The following is an 18999-nucleotide window of genomic DNA, read 5'->3' as shown; positions in this document are numbered from 1 at the left end:
CATAACTCTGGAGTTGTTTGCACAAAAAAACAATGGATGGTAACCGAGCAGAGCTGAGTGGCCAAACTGTGGTATTAGGCCAAAACTATTGGCTGGGTTAGATGCAGAAAAAAATATATTCAGTTTGCAACCTGATGGAGGTCAGCATAGATGGACTAATAGAGAAAGTCCGACACACTGCTACAAGGCCAAAAAATTTTTCAGAGGTAGATGCAGAAAAAAATGATATTCAGTTTGCAACCTGATGGAGGTCTGTATAGATGGATTAATAGAACAAGACCCACACACAGCTAGAAGCCCAATATTTTTTCAGAGGTAGATGCAGAAAAAAATATATTCAGTTTGCAACCTGATGGAGGTCAGTATAGATGGACTAATACAACAAGTCCCACACACAGCTAGAAGCCCAAATATTTTTTCAGAGGTACTGTAGATGAAGATAAAAATTAGTTTTAATTTGCAACCTGATGGAGGTCAGTATAGATGGACTAATACAACAAGTCCCACACACAGCTAGAAGCCCAAATATTTTTTCAGAGGTACTGTAGATGAAGATAAAAATTAGTTTTAATTTGCAACCTGATGGAGGTCAGTATAGATGGACTAATACAACAAGTCCCACACACTGCTAGAAGGCCAAATATTTTTTCAGAGCTAGATGCAGAAAAAAATTATATTCAGTTTGCAACCTGATGGAGGTCAGTATAGATGGATTAATAGAACAAGACCCACACACAGCTAGAAGCCCAAATATTTTTTCAGAGGTAGATGCAGAAAAAAATTATATTCAGTTTGCAACCTGATGGAGGTCAGTATAGATGGACTAATACAACAAGTCCCACACACAGCTAGAAGCCCAAATATTTTTTCAGAGGTACTGTAGATGCAGATAAAAATTATTTTTAATTTGCAACCTGATGGAGGTCAGTATAGATGGACTAATAGAGAAAGTCCGACACACTGCTAGAAGGCCAAATATTTTTTCAGAGCTAGATGCAGAAAAAAATTATATTCAGTTTGCAACCTGATGGAGGTCAGTATAGATGGATTAATAGAACAAGACCCACACACAGCTAGAAGCCCAATATTTTTTCAGAGGTAGATGCAGAAAAAAATATATTCAGTTTGCAACCTGATGGAGGTCAGTATAGATGGACTAATACAACAAGTCCCACACACAGCTAGAAGCCCAAATATTTTTTCAGAGGTACTGTAGATGAAGATAAAAATTAGTTTTAATTTGCAACCTGATGGAGGTCAGTATAGATGGACTAATACAACAAGTCCCACACACAGCTAGAAGCCCAAATATTTTTTCAGAGGTAGATGCAGAAAAAAATATATTCAGTTTGCAACCTGATGGAGGTCAGTATAGATGGACTAATACAACAAGTCCCACACACTGCTAGAAGCCCAAATATTTTTTCAGAGGTACTGTAGATGCAGATAAAAATTATTTTTAATTTGCAACCTGATGGAGGTCAGTATAGATGGTCTAATACAACAAGTCCCACACACAGCTAGAAGCCCAAATATTTTTTCAGAGGTACTGTAGATGCAGATACAAATTATTTTTAATTTGCAACCTGATGGAGGTCAGTATAGATGGATTAATAGAACAAGACCCACACACAGCTAGAAGCCCAAATATTTTTTCAGAGGTAGATGCAGAAAAAAATATATTCAGTTTGCAACCTGATGGAGGTCAGTATAGATGGACTAATACAACAAGTCCCACACACAGCTAGAAGCCCAAATATTTTTTCAGAGGTACTGTAGATGCAGATAAAAATTAGTTTTAATTTGCAACCTGATGGAGGTCAGTATAGATGGACTAATAGAATGATGCTATGCCCAAAAGATTTTACTTCACTAGGTGCAGTAAAAAAATTGGTATTCTATACACAGGTGGTATATCTTGCAGCACAGATAGGCTACTCCACTGACTAACACACTCTGCAATAGGCCAAAAAGGATTAGCTTTGCTAGATTCAGCCAAATGCTGTGAAAAATACTTGCACAGCACTGGCACAGACCTGCCTGGCAAAAACTGATAGGAACTGATGTAACCTAGTCCTGAAAAGGACTCCAATTACAATTAGTCTTTACTCCCACAACCTATCTATTTAAGAGCACAGACCTCCCTGATAAAAGTCGTAGGAAATGCTGTAACCTAGTCCTTAAAAGGACTGCAATCACAACTATTCCCTACTCCCAAGCTATCTGTATATTTGTGCGAAAATTGGCTTGAAATTAACAAGGTATAGCGCACACAGCAACAGCGGTGCCGTCTAACACGCAGCTGCAGCAGTGAGAAAATGGTGGCGACGGGGAAAATGGCTTGGTCTTATAGGGCAAGGACATGTGACATACACTGCCAATGACACATGCCCTTGCTTGTGTGAAAAAAAGCACTTCGCTCCGTGTGTGCGCTGCTGATAGGCTGACAGATTGCACCTCCCCACTGCAAATGCGGGAAAGAGAAAAAAAAATGGAGATCTTCATTGTTCCTGCAGAGATCCATCCCCTGCCCCTCCCCCCACCCCGCTGTACACTCAAACTGCGTATTAACATTAATTTTCATCATTACTGAGAAAAAATCCAGTTATGATTTTGGTGCACGAACAGTTATCGAACATAACCTCGAACAGCCGAATTTTTATCAAATTGTTCGTGTTCGCCGAACGGCGACAGGCTGTGCTGAAGCTAATATGCTTAGGTGAAAAACCGCACAATGCTGAAGAGTTGTGGACAGCTCTGAAAGAGCAGGCAGATCTGTGGCTCACACCGCTGAACCTACAGCCAGGCATGGTCGTGTGTGACAATGGCCGAACCAGGTGGCGGCTCTGAGGCGAGGCGAGCTCACACACGTACCATGCCTAGCCCATGTGCTTAACCTCGTGGTTCAGCGGTTTCTCAAATCCTACCCGGAGCTGCCGGATCTGCTTGTTAAAGTACGCCACCTATGTGCCCATTTTAGAAAGTCAGCTACAGCTTCTGCCGCCCTTGCAGTGTTTCAGCAGCTTTTGCAGCTTCCGGCTCACAGACTGGTGTGTGATGTCCCCACGCGTTGGAACTCTACACTGGAGATGTTGGGAAGGATTTGTGAGCAGAAGAGGGCAGTTGTTGAGTACCAGCATCAACAAGGCCGTCGGTATTCAGTTCAGACTCCACACATAAGACCTCAGGAGTGGACATGAATGTCAGACATATGAACCATCCTCCAAAACTTTGAGGACTCCACCAAGATGGTGAGTGGCGATGACGCCATAATTAGCGTCACCATCCCGCTTCTCTGTCTTCTGAAATGCTCTCTGCTCACAATCAAAGAGGATGCAGTGCAGGCGGAGCACGATGAGATGGAGCAAGGAACCATACAGGGTGATTACACACAGCCAAGCCTCATCTCATCCCAACGTGGATTGGGTGACAATGAGGAAGAGGAGGAGGAAGGACAGGAGTTAGTTTCATGCACTATAGACGGTACTACCTGCACAGCTGTCATACCGTTTGTTCAGCGTGGATGGCTAGAGGACAGAGAGGAGGAGGAGGAGGATAGCATGGTTAGTCATCCTCTTGGTGAGTACACGGAAGTCTTGCCTGTTAGTAGTCTGGCACGCATGGCTGAGTTTATGTTACGCTGCCTTTCCCTTGACCCTCGCGTTCTCAAAATTTTGGATGACAGTCATTACTGGTTGGTGACACTACTAGACCCACGCTACTAGGAGAACTTTATATCTCTTATTCCTGAGGCGGACAGGTCTACAAAAATGGGGCTGTACCAGAAGGCCCTTGTTGCGGAACTATTAAAAAAATTCCCATCTGAAAACGCTGGCGGCAGAGGGCGCACTTCGTTGGACAACCAATGAGTCCAGGCGAGAGAGACACAACTTCAATCCAGCAGAGGCAGGGGAACATTGTCAAAGTTCTGGGAGAGTTTTCTCAGACCCTCCAATCGCACAGGCACTGAGGCGCGGGGTACTCTCACAAGGAGTGCAAAGTTTGGGAAGATGCTGAGGGAGTACCTTGCCGACCGTACCAACGTCCTCCATGATTCCGCTGTGCCTTATAATTATTGGGTATCCAAGCTGGATACCTGGAATGAACTTGCTCTCTATGCCTTGGAGGTCCTGGCCAGCCCTGCCGCCAGCGTTTTATCAGAGCGGGTTTTTAGTGCCGCTGGTGGAATTATAACAGATAAGCGCATCCGTCTGTCAACTGAAAATGCTGACAGGCTGACTCTTATAAAAATGAAGAAGGGCTGGATTGGGCCAGACTTCTCAACACCACCGAATGATAGCAGCGTAACATAAACTTAAATCCAGGGTCTTTTCTTGGGAGGTGTATTCCCATGCACCTTTTCACACCCACACATGGGTATACGCTTCCTGATTTTGTCTATTTGCTCTTGTCCTCCTCCTTCTCCTCATCCTCCACCACCATATCACCAGGGTGACCGTGGTCCGTGATGCAACACCCACATAATTTTTTTAAAGGGTGTTTATGATGCCCGTGAAAAAAATTTTTTATACAGTATGTTCATGTATACCCCCCAAGGGTAAATGTTTGTAAGCCCATACACTTACTGCATGGGCATTACAAGTATAGGAGGCCCGCTCCATTCTAATGGAACATTTTTTTATGAGGCCCTCCTCCACATCTCTTCCAAGGGGCATTGAAGTGCCTCCAAATTTTTGGCAGCCCTTGCATTCACTGCATAGGCCAACACCATGGGAGACTCTCTCCTTTCTAATGGGAATTTGTCATTACTGTGGCCCTGCTCTGTGTGTCTTTAAATTCTTAGTGGGGTTTTTCCTAAAATTGGTCAGCCGTTGGACTCACTGCATACCCTATAACTGTATAGCAGACCCTCTCCTTTCTAATGGGAACATGACGTACCTTGCTACTGTGGCCCTGCTCCGTGTGTCTTTAAATTCTTAGTGGGGTTTTTCCTAAAATTGGTCAGCCGTTGGACTTACTGCATACCCTATAACTGTATAGCAGACCCTCTCCTTTCTAATGGGAACATGTCGTACCTTGCTACTGTGGCCCTGCTCTGTGTGTCTTTAAATTCTTAGTGGTGTTTTTCCTAAAATTGGTCAGCCGTTGGACTCACTGCATACCCTATAACTGTATAGCAGACCCTCTCCTTTCTAATAGGAACATGTCGTACCTTGTTATTGCAGCCCTGCTCTATGTGTCTTTAAATTCTTAGTGGTGTTTTTCCCAAATTTTGGCAGCCCTTGCAGTCACAGCATGGGCATTACCACTATAGGAGACCCTCTCCTTTATAATGGGAACATTTTTTTTACTGAGACCCTCCTCTATGTCTCTTCAAAGGGGTATTGGGTTGCGTCCAAATTTTTTGGCAGCCCTTGCAGTCACTGGATACGCAATAACAGTATAGGAGACCCACTTGTTAATAATGGGAACAACAAAGCATAGCCGGCTGATGGCTCTCTAACAATAGCGAGGGCCGACTGCTGGCCTTTTAAGAATAGTAAGGGCCGTCTGATGTCCCTGTAAAAATAGGCTTTATGACTTTCAGAGTCCCTCCATCATAAATAAAAAAGGATGTGTCTGATGATGTGTCACACACCACATTGCCAGATAAGGTTGTAAAATGTTAAAATGACATTTCCCGGTGAATGCATTTGTCTTAAAAAATAACGTAAAAAAAACAAAACAATAGGATCTTTCTTTAGTATAAAAAACAGTGTCACCAATTTAAACTCAATGTAATCACATTGTTCAGCTCATGCACCTCCTCCTCCATCTCCGAAATGACCACATCAGTCACAAGCTGACAGCACTACAGCACTGCCTTGGCCAAGCGGCAACAGGCTGTGCTGAAGATAACATGCTTAATGCTTAATTGACAAACCGCCCAGCGCTGCAGAGTTGTTGAAAGCTGTAACACAGCAGCCTGATCTGTGGCTCTCACCACTGAACATGCAGCCAGGCATGGTCGTGTGTGACAATGGGCGGAACCTGGTGACGGAGAAATGACAGTCGGGGTAGATACGGTTTCCCTCTATGCCAGTCCTTTCACCGAGCTAAAGAATATGGCTGTGGTGAAATACAACTCCCACTGAGAAGCTGTTTCAGATTGAAAAACATTGTGCCCACCAGAGGATTTGATTCTGAGGGCTAACCTTTCTCACCCGCTCAAGAGCCCCATAGCAGCTGCAAAGTTAGCGCTATCATGAACTCTCCTGAGGTAGAAGCCAAGGCACACTAGAGGATTCTCTGGTGGGACCGTCCAACCCTGCCGAGAAGCAGTCCTGGCTAAGAAAAGTGTGTGGGATGGTTCCCGGACACTCTATGGCTGCTTTTTTACTGAGGAGGAAACACACGCAAACACGGGGAGAACATACAAAGTCCTTGCAGATGTTGTCCTTGCTGGGATTTGAACCCAGGATCCCAGCGCTGCAAGCCTTCAGTGCTAACCACTGATCCAATGTGCTGCCTTTCACCCTCTAATATCTAACAGGCTGGAGAAACTTGCATCTGCTGCCACTCTATCTTCAGATCATTTGTGAGAAAATGTATTTGAGCCGCCACTCAGTCTACCAAATAAAATTCCTGAGAAGGAAATTGGGGATGACTTCACTACTGGTACAGGGGGCAGTGCTAATACCATGGCGTCATACCATAGTTTGCTGGAAATATTCCAGGCTGGTAGGAGGCAAGCAAATTCCCACAGAAAAGTACCAGCAGTAATGTTCAAACCACATTTCAAGTGAAAGCAGCTTTAGAGGACTTCCTGGGAGATATAACACGCAGGGTAGATACGGTTTTGCTCTATGCCAGTCCTTTCACCGAGCTAAATACAACTCTCAGCAAAAAAAGTTGTGGACTGGCTCCGTACCGTCCCTGCCACATTCACCTGTCCACGTGTTTGTGGTTAGGCGGTCCTTCCCAGTAAGTGCACTGGGGAGGGCACTGATATTGTTGTGGGACCCGTGCTTGTGGAAGGCGGAGGCGATACCGGGAAATATAGTTGCGGCTGAGGACCGAGTATGGACACCCGGCCGCCGCCGGCATGAGGTTGTGAAAAGCTTCTGCCTCCACGAGCCTAAAAGGACACATTTCAAGTGCAAGCAGTTGTCAAAAATTTGGCAGTATAGTATTGCAGCCTGTGGGTGGGTGGCTGCCTGCATACTTGCGCTTGCATTCCAAGGAATGGGGTAGGGACAACTGAACGCTGCAGTGGGACAAGGACGTGGACGGCGATTGTTGCAAGTCTGCAACGACAGGTGCATGGCGGGAGGCATCTTCGCATGCGCCAAAGATCACTTATGATGGGCACACTTTTAGGCAGTGACCTGGGAGTCAGAGATGCTTCCAGAGGTCTTCCCCATGCCGTTCCCATGTCATTTGAGCACTGTTCCCATCGATTTGGGCAATTTTTAGGCCCTCTGCAGACTGCCGTGGGGGAGCCGCCTGAAAAATGCTTGAGTTTCCCATAGACTTACATTGGGCTCGTTGCTCGGGTCCAATTTGCTCGACCCGAGCAACGAGTACCCGAGTATTTTAGTGCTCACTCATCACTACTCCTGAGTCCTGACCCATTGTTGTACATGTACACTACTGTGTGTATGTCTTCTCAGTAAGAAGCAGGAAATAGGCAGAAGGACATCTTTTAAGGTGGCTTATCTACCTTGGGAACAAAGGATTGGTGATTTTGATATCCAACATGTCCAAACTTTATTTTGCCAAACATTTACTGTCGGGGGAGTTTTGGGACACACCATACACATTAGATGGCAAACAAATTTGGTGGATTTAGCCAAAGTTAACGTATAGTGTGTATGGCCAGCCTGTGCTTCTACAAAAAAAATTTAAAAAAATTGGGGACTTTATTTCTACATGTAATATAGATCAGTCTTTGAGTCCAGTTGGTCATTTTGGTGGCCATTTTCTGAAAGGTCTTGATTCAGTTGTAAACTGAAGGTTTTTTTTCAGGAACTTGAATCTGCAAATGAGAACAAAAAAATCCTGTAGCTTCTGAAGCTCTCAGACAGCCTTGAAGCACATAAGAGACCACAAGTTGCTTTTAGGCACAATATTGGCAGATTGTGTAGCATGAAGCGTAGAGTACAAAGAAGAAGATGTGTTCATAACGGAGGATGATGAGTATTGTGGACTCTTGGTGACCTCACAACGCGGAGCTTTCATACAATGTCTCCGTTCCTAGAAAATCAAGACTCTATTGTTGATTGACGGGAAGGAGGGGGATATTGTTCATCGGATAGTTCTGCGTACAATTCATTAACGTCTTTGAATCCAGTTAAAGTCAGGGAGGAAACTGTGCGCCTGGAAACAAATGCGTTAGGCTTCTTGAACTCATTGGGTAACACATTCCTTGAAGACTTAGGCAGCTGGTCTTTCTGGCATTAAAGGGGTACTCCTATATTTTAAAGGGATGGCGTATGTCTAGTATAGGCCATCGAAGAATAATTGATGGGTGTCCGACTTCCTGAGAATAAATGAGCACTGTTTTATTTCTCTGCATAATAGTGGCGGGCTACCGGCTATGCAGACAACTGTGGTTGCTGTTCCATGCACAGCCAGGTGGCTGGGAACACAGTTCTGCAGGGAAAATATAGACATGGATGTCATGCTAAATCACCACTATGGACCTTTCTCAGAATCGATGAGGACCTCCAACAATGCTAAAGTGACCTATCCTAGTAATATGCTATCCCGTTACAATATATCGAATAACCTGTTAATCCATTGCCAAAAGTCGCATGACTAGAAGCCCATAGCCCCAAAATGACATGCCTGCAATGGATTTGGAGCTCAGTAATCAAGAAAATAGATCTCCGACTACTATAAAGCCATTTATACGTGGCATTTATGCTGAAGGTCTAGTCTGGGACTATAAGTGAATTGTCGCTGAAATTCAGTATCAAAAACAACCACTACACTGTTAACTTTTGGGCCACTTGCTAGCTAATCAGTGGGCTTTCTGGGTGTTGGACCCTCACCAATCTTATATTGATGACCTGTCCTGTGGGTGATCAATATCGGAACCCTTTAATCACTACTTTGCCTAATCACTATCATAAAAGAACTTTGACTACTTTGCCTAATTACTACCATAAAAGAACTTTGACTACTTTGCCTAATCACTACCATAAAAGAACTTTGACTACTTTGCCTAAGTAAATAGGAGCTGAGCTCTAGTACCAAGAATGGCCACTTCACAGTGTACATCGCTGTGGAGATCTGGTTGCATACACAACTTACTTTTGCCCCCACCCCCACAGGACCTGATGACAGCTGATCGGTGCAGGTGCCAGCTGTTGGACCCACAATGGTCTGACACTGGTGACCTATCCTAAGAATAGACCTTTAATTTCAACCCCTTTAAGTGTAAGGTTGCTGCCGATAGGAAATTTGTTGTGAAGCAGCCGGTCTTAGGTTGTCCGCACTTTAGTTAATAACTATTTAACCCCCGTATGACCCCTGCAGATGATGCCATTATTACGCCGATGGGATGGCCATTGTGTCGTTCCTTAGATCCTTCCTTCGTATTGTTTCCTCCTCTCATTACACATTTATATTCAGCACAAAGGATGTCAAAGAAACAAAATAGAGCATTTAATGTGTGGTGTGTAATCTCGGCACGTCAGTAATGTACGCCAAGTCCTCCGGCTCGCCGGGAACAATAGGCAATTTGTTATGAATTGTACGGAATGTGTGTTTTCTCATTGTTACGATATAAATACGAGGCATGGTTGAAATTAATATTGTTTTCCTATTGTTAATGGAGAATTATTCCAAATTACTTATTATTACTATTGTTATTAGACTCCGAGGTCACACGCGGGGCGCCCACGAGTTGCACCAGAAGAGCAGCCGCAGCTTCGCCTCGTGATCTCCGATGAGGAAAGACTTGTAACAACATCAAAAATTCTGAAACTCAAGGAATCAGGGTGAAACATTTGTTTCATTGAGGGGATCATGGGTTAGGGTTACTCTGAATCTACCTGTAGACACATTAAGATACTTGTCTCTAGGAGGAGACATTTCTATTTTACCAGTGTGAGACATGTAATGACTGACAGTCCGCTCTCCTGATCTACATGACTCACACTGGTAACGCCCCCTTTAATTTACAATAAACTCTGTAGGCAGATTCTCAGGGAGATCTATATTCCACCCAGAGATCTTAACAGCTCATTTACATATTAAGAAAAACATGGATTTCTCTGGGATAAGATATCAGATCGCAGCTATCAAGGTATCATTTTATTCAGCTTTCTGTGACCTATATGCCCATATAGACGGCTCAGGAGGGTGGATCCTACTGACATATTTCCTTTAAATGTTTAAACAGTATTGAATATAGCTAGCTCCAATTGTTGTTGAGAGAGGCAGGTGCCAGCTGTATGATACAGCCGGCATCCTCTGTGCATGATGTGGGTCCACTCCATACATTCTCACCCGCTATCCTCTGTACATGTATGCCAAATGTCGGAAACAGGTCAAACAGCATAGGACGTGGCATAATTTACATGTTCATAATTGATCGTCACCTAATCAGCAAACAGAATAGATATTGGGCCGGATTCAATACTTTAATTTTTTTTTTTTTTGTCTTCTTTTTGTTTTGTCTTTTGCTATTTGTTGCAAAATGTTGCACAAGAGGTTCATGAATTTGGCACAAAATAAAAAAAAAAATGTATATTATTTTTTGTCTTTTACCTTTTAGAGCAAAAAAAAAAAGTTGCATGATTCTTTAAAATGACTCCCGCAACTCTAACATTAGTGCAAAAAAGTTCTATTGTACAAAAAAAAAAATCCCTTTTGAAGGGGAGTGAAGAACATTTTTAGCCAAATTTTTCCGACTTTTTAAAAAGGCATAAATATTGAACTGGCTGCGAACAAGTAAAAAGTAGACCTTGAAATAGGCGAAATTGAAAAGAATTTGGCGCAAAACAAAACAAAGTATAAAGAAAATAGGAAAAACTTGAGAAAAATAGGCGCTCGTGCAGAAATGAATCGGGCGCTTCATCTTGTTATTTTGTCTTTATCAAAACATGGCAGAAATAATAGTCCGACAGATGAAGGATGAGCATTGTTGGCTCGCCCACGATACTGTCCCGAATCTAACAAATGTACCGACAGGTGTTTGCAAAATTAAAGGGAATGAACTTTCACCTGTAGCTCGTGTTCCATGTGGTAAAATGAAATTATCTTAGTAATTGTAGAATTTAACGATTCCCCGCTCGTTTAGCTCGGGCGCTGTAATCTAATATTTATTATCAGATTATTAGTGTTCTGCGACACGGGGGAATGTCCGACCACATACATGGGGATTACCAGGACCAGGGGTGGACTTACCATCTGTACAGAAGGTAATGGGGGGCACAGTCACTGCAAAGGGACACTGAACCTAGAAATAAATAATTGATTGAAACACAAAGTATAGACGCCCTCACTCATAAATCAGTCCGGTAGAAAAACTACATAGATTATAGAGGAACAGTAAGGCTATGTTCACACATTGTGTTTTTTCAGCGTTTTTCTTATGCGCTGTTTTATGCAAATTTTCAGCTGGATTTTACAGTAGCAGCAAAGTCTATGAGATTCCAGAAATCTCAAGCGCCCACATTGGTTTTTGTTTGATCAGTATTTTAGCCTTTGTTTTTTTTCAGAATAGAGCATGTCACTTCTTTTAGCATTTTTTCAGCGTTTTTCACCCATTAAAAGTAATGGGTAGTGAAAAAACGGCTAGGGTAAACAGAGCTATCAGGTTTTGCTGCGTTTTTAGTGAAAAAAAGCAAGTACAACAGTATGTGAAACTCATTTATTTTTGTGATTTTACCATCTTGTCTTTGTCACTTGAGATGGCAGTTTTGATTAGAACAGTTTAATTAAATTAGTGATGTGTAAAAGGTAAACATTGGCTGAGCTAGGTGTGAGATTGAACAAATCCTGTGGCCCAGGGAGGCGTGAAATTGAACAATCCCTGTGCAACTCAATGGCAGACCCCATAGTGTGAAAGTAAATAGTGTCCTAGAAACTCAATGTATTGACAATGTCTTAGAAAAACTATTCCTGAACAATTCACCTTCTCCATTGTTACATTTGAAATTCTGGTTAATATGGTTTCACATATGTCTTGCATTGGTGACCTGTGTTCATCCTTCTGTGGTGGAAGCAAAGCTGGACTTTGGGATCCTTAAAAACGCACCAAAAAATGCACCAAAACCTGTGTTTTTGATGCAGTTTCTTTACTTCCAAGAGATCAGGTTTTGCTGCAGAAAAAAAAAAACGCTGAAAAAACGCAATGTGTGAACATAGCCTTAATCTACTGCTGCTCAGTCCCAACTAAGGTTAAAGGAGGTTTAGCAGACAAAGAAAAAGGGAGAGGCTCCTGCTGCATTCAGTTGTCTTATAGCCACACACAAGACAGTGAGGAGAGGCTCTACTCCTGTCAGATGTGCCTGAAAAAATAGTTTTTTTTTTTATTCTTTGCTCTAACATGCACATTTTTAGCCCAGAATAGACAAATCCGTTTGCTCTAGGTTGAAAATTCACATGAATTGGCAAAATTAAATTTTTTTTTTCATGGACATCTAAATGAAGTCTAACCTGTAGAAGTGAGGTTCAGTGGGACAGATGAATATGATAGATAGACTGATATGGGATGGATAGATAGATAATAGATAGATAGATACAGTATGAGATCTACTTTAGATAATACATGTAAGATAGATATCAGATAGTTAGATAAACGCGTCTCATTGTCAGAAATGAGGTTGTCACAATTTTTGAACTTCTTCTAAAAATCATTAGAAACAAAGAACAAGTCTTCCTCTCATTATATTTAATTGCTCCCTTACATAAAAAGTCAATATTTGTCCCGGATAGGTCGTCAGACTGATTTGCAGAACAGACAAATCTATATTACTCTGCAGTCTAGAAATAATGAGACCTATGGTTTGCTGGGGAGATGGGACTTTCTTCCTTTCTCCGGGTCGTCTCCTTGAGAATGCTTACACTCCTATCACTGCGACACCAGCACTCCGCTTCATCTGTATCTTCACCGTCCACTGCTCGCGCTCAGCTGCAGAACATCGCGCTGCTGCTCTGGAGTTAATTAGCTCATACCTGGCGCATTTGGGGATGGTGATGTTAAGTATATACAGTAATTATTTATTAGGGTCTATCCTCAGACTTTCCTGACACATTGTTATTTACGCTAATAAAGTATTATGTATCACTAAGAGTAGTGCAGGCGATTGGGGCAAATGTCCTCCGAGATCTTCTCTGTTTCCATTTTATGCATGATTTACATGGACGAACGAAGGGGACATCCATGTACCCACAAGACCCCCGCTAAACAGTATGGATGCAAACAATTCTAGGGGTTTCTCATCTTCTTAAATGAGTAAGTTTGCAAAGTGTTTGTAAAAAGAAGCAATTTGCAATTGACCTCTTATTAAAGATCCTCTTGATTCTCAAGAACGGAGGGATTTTTAATTTCATTGCACATTGCTCACTGCCTTCTGCAGTCTATCGGAAGTGGCTGGTCTGGTAAGAAAAGAGCGCAGCGCTTACAAGCTTTGTGCTTTAGAACTTGCAAGCACTGCTCTGAAGCTGGCCAGATTGCTGCCTCCAGCCATCTTTAGTGTTCCTGCACTTCTCTAATGTCACAGAGGCAAAGCTTCCTCTCGTTGCAGCATGGAGGAGCTCAACCATGCCTCTGATTGGAATACAAAGTGGAACAGTCCGTACTGTCAATCATCAGGAGCGCACCACCCCCCTATCAAACAGGAAGTCAGGAGGCTGGGGAGCTTCGCGCTCCTGAAGGTAAAAAATACACACCGTGCAATGCTTAATTTCACCTATGGAGGCGCTGCAGGGAAATTAAATTTTAATCTATCACTGGACTTTCGAGAGAGAAATAACATTGTTATCTGCTAGAGAAGAGGAAACTGATTTGTAAAGTATCAAATTTGCTACAAATTTTCCCCAAAATTTATCAATTTGATTTGCACAAATTCCAAAATAATGGATTCTGAGGGCCAGAAAGGAGTAAAAAAAAAAACATACTCACATTCTTCTGCCTTCCTCATAAGTCTCCCATAGCTGCCGTTTCTACAATCGGCTCTTGTCTTCTATCTTCTTCCTTCTGGACCTCCGGCGTTACCGTTCTTTACTGGACCCTAAGCTAACATATGGGGGTCTGGTGGGAGTTTGAAACCCGGCATCCCTGACGATCAGCTCTTTATGGTGCCAGATGTGGTCAGTTGTGGAGCTGCACAGAAACGTCAACTGTATAGTGATCGCGGCAGGGTACTGCACACCCGCATCTGCAGTGCCTGGAGCTTTTCCGCTCTCAAACTATGCACTTCCGGCTCCTCAGGAACCAAGAACATGGGAGTGCCTTGTGTTGCACCTCCACCGATCTGGCATTGATGACCTATCCTAAGGGTAGACCATAAGTACTAAATTATCGGACAACCCCTTGACGAAATAGGCTCATCTCTATTATCGGCTTATTGTCAAGGAACCATCTCATGAGTAAAGATTGTCCAAATTGGAGGATAGCTATAAAGATTCTATTTAGGAACACTTTCCCCTTTAATAAAAAAGTCTTTATGTATCTCCTTCCACCAGAACACATACTTAGCACACGGCTGCGTCTTTGAAATGTTCAGCCATTTGACAGATGTGTTAATCTTCCTGCCTATCTCGGCTAAATCTCTTTTTTTTTTTCCGATTGTTAATGTTTTCGTCATTAAATTTTGTAAATTTGTTTATTGCTGTTGTGCTGAGCTGATAGTCAATAAAAACAGGAACAAATTACAGCAGGATCAGTGATTAATGGCTCCTAATCTGCCGGAGGCCACTCGTCGTCACGTCTCGAGCACAACCCAGAATAAAAGTGAGAACGAAAAAGACAAAAGAACGTGATTACTCAAAATCCAAAGCCGAACGCGCTCGTAAACAATCTCCTACAATACAAACTTCCTATTTACTATAGCTCTCATTCTACACATCCCAAAAATTGAAACTGTGACTTTTAATGATGAATCAATTATTTTTTTTTATAAAAAAAAAAAATAGGATAGGTTGGCTTCTCCTAAAACTACAGATACAATAAACTCAACAGGAAAAAAAAAATTGGTAAAATTTTATTGTCTTTGATCATTATATTTCCTACTTTCGGACATAACAAATTTCTTTTTGAAATTCATGTGTTTTACATATCAGCCAGTAATCATTGCCACGCGAAAACAAATGCCGAAAAAATATCATTTTACTATTGTCAGCTAAAATCATCTTTTTGATAAACTATTTTTTTGCAAAATTCCTGAACTGATCACTCTGAAAAACTGCTAAAAGTAAGATAAACTGTCAGCTCTCCTAATAATCAGATTATAGCTGTCTATGGACAGGAGAAGGAGAAGCAGCAGAATGAAAGAGACAGACGCATAGGCACCGTTACAGTATGCTGCTTCTTTCTAGTAATTGTTATATCTGACCCCAGAGCTGGATTCACAGTTACACTGCTAAGTACTGCTGTATAACACCTGCATCTTACTGATTCTTTCTAGTAATTGTTACATATGATCCCAGAGCTGGATTTACAGTTACACTGCTCAGTACTGCTGTGTAACACCTGCATGTTACTGCTTCTTTCTAGTAATTGTTATATCTGACCCCAGAGCTGGATTCACAGTTACACTGCTAAGTACTGCTGTATAACACCTGCATCTTACTGATTCTTTCTAGTAATTGTTACATATGATCCCAGAGCTGGATTTACAGTTACACTGCTCAGTACTGCTGTGTAACACCTGCATGTTACTGCTTCTTTCTAGTAATTGTTATATCTGACCACAGAGCTGGATTCACAGTTACACTGCTAAGTACTGCTGTATAACACCTGCATGTTACTGCTTCTTTCTAGTAATTGTTATATCTGACCACAGAGCTGGATTCACAGTTACACTGCTAAGTACTGCTGTATAACACCTGCATGTTACTGATTCTTTCTAGTAATTGTTATATATGACCCCAGAGCTGGATTCACAGTTACACTGCTCAGTACTGCTGTATAATAACTCTGTGTTACTGCTTCTTTCTAGTAATTGTTATATCTGACCACAGAGCCAGATTCACAGTTGCACTGCTCAGTACTACTGTATAACACCTGCATGTTACTGCTTTTCTTTCTAGTAATTGTTATATCTGGCCCGAGAGCTGGATTCACAGTTACACTGCTCAGTACTGCTGTATATTTCCTCCATGTTACTATTTCTTTCTAGTAAGTGAATAAATCTAAAAGTGGGAAACAGAGTGCACAACACGGTGATGTCTTATGGAGGGAGAGTAGGAGAGTGCTGGTTATGCTCACCTTGTAGAGTTGCGACAGGCACAACTCCTATGAAGGCATAAAGAAAAGCAACTGCTCATATAAATGAGGAAAAAGCTCAAGTAAAAACCCTGAAAGAATTGAATTAAGATGTTATATTCTTTAAAAAAATAAAAAAATAAAATAAACTAGAAATATATATATATATATGAATTAGAAAAAAAATTAAGTGGAAAAAAAACAAACATTTTTTGTAAGTTTTATGTGCTTGGAACAGAAACTACTTTGGTAGCCTGAGAGCTTTTATCAGAGAAGTCCTCATCCGGTTTGCTCTCCTAAACATTTACCCCATGGAGAACTTGATCCTCGCTTTCCTGGTCTGCAGACATTGTGCGCACTCCCTCTCTCGGAGAGGACCATTCAGTAGGACCACGCTAGGGTCCTCATCGGAGCTCCAGCTTTTAGTTCACCCACTATTTGGCTTGATGATTTTGTTTTCAGTTTTTAGAGTCTTTGTTCACTAGTGCCCACTTCAGATGCATTATGGCTTTTTTTTCTGCAGCCGATAGCTCCATTGACCGATGCATGACGGGAAACCGTGGAAAGGACTAAAGTACTGAAAATGAAGTGGTTGTGCGAGCTCCTTAAGGGCGCTTTGACTTAATAGCTCCTGCATTTCGCATGTAACATGATGTCTGCCTTCCTAGACGGCTCCGAAATAACATTTTAGAAGCATTTAGAGGAGAAATTTGTAGCTTCGAGATGAAAACCTCCCAAAGTTTTTTTTTTTTTTGGTATGTAGACAGATTATTTAAAAAAAAAGAGAAAAGGTCTAAAATGAAATATTACTGATGCACTTAGGGAAATTCCTGTGACGATGCGCAGTGAAAAATTGTTTACAAAGTTCTGAAAAGTCCATTAACTTATTTTTTATTTATTTTTTTAACAAAAAAATATATAGAGGGATGGGAATTTTTTACTAATAGGATTCTAAAAATAGAAAAAGTTTAACTCAGGGCAAAGAGGTATTCAGTTAGAAACGTTTTTTACCCCCCCCCCCAAGAGTGGACTGACTATTTGGAAAGTAGGACGGAATCCGAGGGTCCTTGGCCAGAAGTAACGAGACTCATTAAATGTCAGTGATGACCCTGCGGCTGTGGGGACCTGGGATTAAGTGACTCTAAGTCGGACCCGTGGAGGGGTCCAAAGGGAATTTTGCCACATAATAAGACATTATAAATGCTGCATGTAAACTAAGGGGGTCTAGTGGGCTATCAGGGCATAAGTACGATGCCCAAAGCCTCATGGCCAGAGAAGGTTCAAAGCCGTCTACTGAGTCACAAATCTGCTTAATTATTGAGTCTGCAATAAAACAAGTGTATTATGGTAACTGGCATCTATGAGTCTGTCCCCATTGGCCCGAGGGGCATTGGAGCCCTGGTGCCTGAGGGTACCAAGTGACCATTCTGTTCATTGTGACTAGTGGTGGTCCCACATCCACTGGTGAGGATCATGCAGATTTCACCCTTGACCACCATAAATAATAACTCAGGTGATTTTCAATCTAGACTACCAGGGATATCAGAAATGATCACTTTACAACCCCTAGACCACCAGGGATGTCAGAAATTGTCATTTTGCAACCCCAAGATCACCAGAGATGTCATGAACTATAATTTTTCGACCCTTAGACCACCATGGGTGTCAGGATTTCTCATTTTATGACCCCCTAGATCACCATGGATGTCAGAAATTATCATTTTACTACCAATAGACCACCATGGATGTCAGAAATTATCATTTTGCAACCCCAAGATCACCAGGGATATCAGGAATTATCATCTTACGACCCCTAGACCACCATGGGTGCCAGGATTTTTCATTTTATGACCCCTAGGCCACCAGAGATATCAGGAGTTATCACTTTACAACTCTTAGACTACCAGGGATGTCAAAAAATATCATTTTACAGCCCTCAGACCACCAGGGATGGCTGAAATTATTATTTTGAAACCCCTAGACCACCATGGATGTCAGGAATTATCATTTTACGACCCCTAGACCACAATGTGTGTCAGGATTTCTCATTTTATGGCCCCTAGCCCTCCATGGATGTCAGAAATGATCATTTTACAACCCCTAGACCACCAGGGATGTCAGTAATTATCACTTTACAACTCTTAGACTGCCAGGGATGTCAGAAATTATAATTTTACAACACCTAGACCACCAGGGATGTCAGTAATTATCACTTTACAACTCTTAGACTGCCAGGGATGTCAAAATGATCATTTTACAACCCCTAGACCACCAGGGATGTCAGGAATTATCACGCTACTACCCCTAGACCACCAGGGATGTGAGAAATGATTACTTTACAACTCCTTGACCACCAGTAATTATAAAATTATAAGAAACACTGCCTAAAAAGGCAAACCGGGTGGAAGCTTATGTTGTTTTTTGCCTAGTGTGCTATTTTCTTAAAGAAAAAAAGGCCTTGTCCGGACTCCATACGGTTGTTGAAAGTGACAATGACCGAATCTGCCGAAATTTGAGTTCAACTTTGGCTGGGAAATTCAATTTGCATTGACTACATTGGATGTAAATCGAAGTTGCCCTTGATTGCCATTAAAAAAAGTAATTAATTATGCTCT

The 18999-nt window shown here is 42.0% G+C and overlaps 1 protein-coding gene across 9 annotated transcripts in view; it reads left to right on the top strand.

Annotated features, from left to right (window-relative positions):
* Positions 1-18999, top strand: part of TENM4 (teneurin transmembrane protein 4) — a 1569569-nt gene that overhangs the window by 137034 nt on the left and 1413536 nt on the right. The gene's annotated exons all lie outside the window — the stretch shown is intronic.

The sequence above is a fragment of the Phyllobates terribilis genome, unplaced genomic scaffold (assembly GCF_046119375.1).
Source record: "Phyllobates terribilis strain yellow unplaced genomic scaffold, ASM4611937v1 Scaffold_2__4_contigs__length_985480577, whole genome shotgun sequence".
NCBI lineage: Eukaryota > Metazoa > Chordata > Amphibia > Anura > Dendrobatidae > Phyllobates > Phyllobates terribilis.
Note: the sequence above shows the minus strand (reverse complement) of the source record. Positions and strands in the feature narration are given on the sequence as shown.